We start from the raw sequence: 6,000 nt of genomic DNA, 5'->3' as shown, positions 1-6,000 counted from the left end.
CGTTAATAAATGGTGGCCATTGTCCCACACTTGAGAATTTATGCACTACATCAATATGAGATCATTCTCTTAGTTAAATTCAGCTGGTAATTTCTGACTATATTCATTGTCTAGGGATATATTTCTTTACAGTTAAATGTCACTAGTTGTACATTTTGATAGAGGAAATGCAGACTACAATTTATAAGCTACACAATAATAAGTGAATAGAAAGTTGCCCCTTGGAGGAAATGCTGCAGAGTATATAAAAATACAACACACCATTTCAACTATTTATGCTGACCAGTATTGAAAGAACTTCTCAATTGGAATTCTAATGCCATTTCTGAGCTTCTTCACTGTTGTTGCTGTAAAAACATAACAACAGTGATGTATTGACAGCCAAGGCAATGCAGGATAAGTACAGCACTGTTGCAAAACCCTTGAGATGATCAAAGTAAATTCTGAGAGCACACATTTCTCTATATTTTGTACATTTCTAGATATACTGTTATAATAAATATCTTTCCCCAGGCACCATTAACCAAAGGAACAGATCAGTAAAATGACCATTGTCCCAATAATCGTACTATTTAAATAGAAGTGTCTGCAAGGCTATTTGTGTGCTGGAGCTCCAAGACAGGCTTCCAATTCTTGTGGTAAAGGAAAGAAAGATAGAAAAATATGTTTGCCTTGAAAAAAATTATAAAAAAATAAATATTATTTTTTAAATAATATTTCATTGAAAAAATTCAAACTTGAATATGAGTTGGATGGGTGTTGATTCATACAAAATATAAAAACATTAGCTGTCAAGTAGTTCATGACATACTGTAAGTTTGGAATATCTAGGAACAAAAAAATAAGCAATTACATTTCAACAATAGATTTGTGCAAGTTGTAGAGGACAAACAATTTACAAAGAGCTCCCAGAAAGATATTCTGGAAGAAGAGCTAAAGTGAACTTTGTCTGCATGAAGATGGAAGTTGCGAGTAGGAAATGACTTACTCTACAGCAATAGGGGAACACTACATAAATACTACATACAATACTGCAGTTCTAATATCATATTTTACAAAGGAAAGAAATCTTGGAGAATTGTATGTCAGAAGAGACAGAAAAATTACTTAATGGTCAGTGAGAGACTTTTAACAAAAAGATGATTGAGAGGTTATTTGATCATAGTTTCCAAGTACTTTCACAGACAGAGTAGAGGGCTCTTTAATATAGCAGTAAACAACATAATGAGAACGAAAGATATGGGGATTAAGGCAGACAAAATGAAATTAGTTGTTTGGCACTTTTTTTGCGTGCAGGGTGAAAATCCTCTACAGCAAGTGGAGCAAGGCAAGTGGTGGATTCTCCATATCCGGATGTATACAAAACAAGACTGAATACTACTTTCAAAAATCCTGGTAACTGAACCAAAGCTGTGGTTTTGAAATACAAATCAGCCTAGATGATCTACCTAGTCACTTCTGCCCTAAAAATAATGCTTTTCTCTCATTTGGAGTTCTATTTCACCTCATATAAAACTGTTTTTTCCCTTTATTTTTAATTGACCGCTCTTAAATATTGTTGTTATTACACTATTGTACCTACAGAAATGGGTGCACAAAGAGCGATAGTAAATATTTTCGTGTGTGTCTTCTTATCTCCATATATAGATATATATAGATAAATACATGCACCTAAAAGCTGAGAGAGTTAGCCTTGGCAGGTTTAATAATCAATATGTGAGCACATAATTGGCACCCTCTGATAGATTAATATAGTAATGGAAGTTAACACTAAAAAGATGTCATCTGATCATCTACTGCTATTGCTGCTGCAATATTAGTGTACGTTTGCTTGGACTTTGCGACTCCTTGCTCAGCTCACTGAGGCAATCTGCTGTTCTAGCGGGAACAGACGTGTAATGTCTATGCTCATGACGCACTCTCTCATCTTACCTGGTTTTCCATAGCTCTGTCCCTCTGGAAAACTTGGGCAACCTGCTTCCCCAGTCTATGTACTAGTGCTGTGTTGACATTATGCATTAGGTTTGAAGCAAGCCCATCACCTCAGGGCTATAGCTAATTTCCGAACACAAGTCTCACAAGAAATGTTCTCCCCATTCCTCTCTAACTTTATCAATCTAAGCAACTGGAGTAACTCACAAAGCAACTTTGTATCTCACAGCTTTCTGTCTTTGCAGAGCTCACATAATTTTTTCCGGTGGGCATGTGAGAATGCCCTCACACAGGCCAACACCTGCACTTATAGGGACTTTGCCACAATATATAGCTGTCTGGCACTGAGCACCTAGTGATCAAAATGGCAGCCAACTAGTGCTAGCCTTTGAGTTCTCTCCATTTCTTCCAGAAATAGTCATGATATTCAAATATAGATTCAGTCTCATCCGTTCCTTATATCCTTACCCCTCACAGCTGTCTACTGATCTAACTGCCTACAGAGACCCTACTGTCAGACCACAAACCATATCACTGGAGACATCTTTGCTTCTCTGATACCTTTAAATATTTTTCTCTCCATTTGCCATAGATCCTGAAGCACCTTCCCCCTCTTCTAGGCCTACCTTTTTACTATTATGTATCTTTTGTCCTCTTACCTCTCTCCTACCTCCACAGATGCTGCCAGGGATATCATCACTACTACCGTTTGTTTGGAAAAGGGATTATGTTTTCAGTTACTTTAAAATTATTTGAAAATATAATTAGATTTTCATTAATTAGAAGTTATATCACAAATAATGTCATTACATTGTCAGAACATGGCAGTAGAAGGAGACTCTTTTTGAAAGTAAGGAGGCCATATTACTGATGGAAAGCCATCTCTTTAGCCTAAATGAAAGGCACATAGTCCAGGTGTCTGGAATCACAACCATGGCTTGTTCATTAGACTGCACTACAACAATTAAATAAGCTAATAAAATTCTTCAGGCATTTTTTTTATAATTATGATATTTACACAGTGTGGTAGCTCCCTACAGCAGCAGATTCCAGACTTGCTATTACATAGAAAAAGGAGGAGAGGGATAGAATCTGTATTTGCTTCTAAATTTGCTCGTGTGTGTGAGCAACCTACAATGACACTATAGCTACATATATATATATATATATACACACATACACATATAGCTACAGCTATATATATGATTTAGACTTAGAGATCTCCATTACATAGCAAAAAGTAATACCTTTTAACAGTACTGTAGCATTGAAGACTGAGCAAGCACCTGAATCACGTAAGATATTCCTCCCAACAGTCTAACAGTCTTCTGATGACTATACATAGCTACTTTTAAAGAAAATGTAGGACATCGTACTAACTTTCCCTTCCATGTTCCTAAACCCCCTCCTATTAAGCAGCTTCTCGTTATCTTCACCATCTGACCTGAGGTATGAGGATTTTTTTAATGCCTGAGATATTATGATTAATAGTTTTTTGTGTCATGCAAAGGTTGCACTTAACAAAACCACTCCCAGATGCCCAGCATCTCTTGATATCTAACTGACAAGCACATCTGACTCTTGGTGTCACTTTTTTTCTCAGATGTTGTGACTGTTCCATCCAGTCATGAGGTAATGATACTCACTAAGTGATCTCATTCCTCAGATACAAGCACTGGTGGTGCATTTCTTACTTTCCTTATTTGCCCAAGTCTCAGCTGGCAGTTTTTAGATGTGTACCTTTCACTTCTCAGTACCATCATCTGGCAAGACTCTGGCTTTTGTAGCTGTGACCTTAAGTACTGTCAGTTACATGTACGGCTTCCACACGAAGCTTCAAGAAGGAAGAATTTTGCTGTCTGCTCCTATTACCATTTCAGTTTTTCCTATAACTACTTTAACCCTTCGTGAGTTCTTTGGAGTCAGTGGGTCACAGCAATAAGAAGAGAAGAATTGTTGTCAGCCCCCTGTCAACCAATCACTATGAAGGACCGTATTTTCTGCCTGTTGTATTGAATTTCCCAGCTTTAAAACTGCTGTTATCTGATGCAGTCATATTGCAAATTGTAGGTTGTACCATCTGAATAGTCTTTTAGTCATTCCATTTGGCTGAGTATCCATGCCTGATTTTCCTCTTTTAAGATCACTCAAAGCCAAGCATTTCTCTGCTTGTGGAATGAAATCACTTACTACTTATTCTATGTCATGTGTTGAAGACAAAATATTGAGTTTAGCAATGGCAGAATGGCCTGACATAAAAGGGAGAGATAAAACTTATAGAAATAGGAAAAAGTGATCCTTAAATCTGTGTGTATATGCCAAAGTAAATACATATATACGTACATATATCTCTCTATATATATCTCTATATATATCTTCAACCTTCAACCCTTTTGTATAATTTTAAATATAAGGTCCTTATAAGGTCATAAAGGTCTCCTGCAGTGTTCTGTATGTTGAGTCACACTTGGCCATCACATTATTTGCCTGTCTCAAGATATTTTTTCTTTATTGTTTTCATGTGATTCTATAAAAAGTACTTCTTGCTAGAAATAAATCATTAGACATACAAATTTTAGTATAAAGCTGTAATTGCTTTCATACCCAAATATGGTTGAGGTCAGAGATTCTCAATATGACCATCTTACACTTTTAATTGTAGAACAGATCTGAAAAAAAACAGAAGGATTGACTCAATAATATAAACTACTTTTCCCTGAAATAATTTATCTGATTCTTGTATAACTAGATGATTTTATCTGCAATTAAATTTTCTAGATGAGGTTTGAAAATCTATTTCTGCAATTGAAGTAGCTAGAATAGCCTTTAAATGCTCTTCCCAGATGTTTTAAAATTATTACATACATGATATGTGATCTAATGGTACTTTATAATTAATATTCATATTTATAAAGTATATTTGTAACAAACACAAATGCTGCTAGATTCTTTTCAGTTAGAGCAACATTTTGTTTTCTTTCTGGCAGAGTACAAGAGGGTCTATGAATCAAAGCTCCTACTTAATGACAGGTTCCTAAATCATTTTTAAGTTTGCTTGAGTGGTGACTTGCTTACTAGGACCATTAAATGTGAGTACTGGGGCATATCAGAGTGCTGTCATTATTGGCTGCAATAGTTTGCTGCAGTTTTCATGACTGTTGCCAAGCTGTGGTCTCACAAAACAATTATTTTAGTGGAGAAGTTAAAGCTATTTCACCTACGAGATACTATACAGCAGGTTCTCAAGGGTCTTCTATATAGTTCTAGAAGAGTTTTCCTTTCAGCTGCTTGTTCAATCTGCTGCTAACCATCTTGATGAGTACACATATCACTTGTATTTGACTGCTTTTGTCATAGACAGGCTGTTTTGAGAATGGTCTTGATTTATTCTACTTGTGTCCTTGTCATTCCTTTGCTCAGGAAAGTCCCTCTGGAGCTAACACTGCCATTCTCACATCATCGGTTGTTATATGCGTGCTTGAAATATCTATAAATATTTCTTTTCTCTTTTATTAAGACAGTCCCTCTATCAGTTTATTCCAAAAGGTAAATGGATAATCTTGTTGCTAATACAGGGAGACTAAAACTGCTCAGCTCAGCTGATTGCCCAGACCTGTCCTTGTTTTCAGCAAAAATGTTTTTACCAGCTTGTTAGTGCTGCACATCAAGTGGTGTGCAGATAGAATGATGCTTCCTCAGGATAAACATGATATTCTCTTGTGAATGCTAGTTAATACAGAATTTCTTACCTGACATTTCTCTTCCTAATTATGATGAAACTGTTAACCCACGTGGTTCAATTCGTGATGTTTTTGTAACAACTTTTTTGCAAGTCCTAATCAGAGTTCCTTCATTCTTTTCTTAGTCTGTTTGCATCAGGAGAACTGAACATAAGCATGCCATCTTTGTATTTCCATACTCAACTCTTTATTTTTCCCTTCAGCTTTGTTGCACATCTTGTCTACTCTTCCCCTAATATAGTTAATTCTAAATAGAATTTTACAAGATAAAACTTGCCTGACATGGCCTTTGGTGAGTATGCAGTTAGTTGACCTTATTTTCTATATA

Source organism: Rhea pennata, chromosome 1 (genome assembly GCF_028389875.1).
Source record: "Rhea pennata isolate bPtePen1 chromosome 1, bPtePen1.pri, whole genome shotgun sequence".
Taxonomy (NCBI): domain Eukaryota; kingdom Metazoa; phylum Chordata; class Aves; order Rheiformes; family Rheidae; genus Rhea; species Rhea pennata.
The sequence above is the reverse complement of the archived record's forward strand: the minus strand, read 5'-3'. Positions refer to the sequence as shown.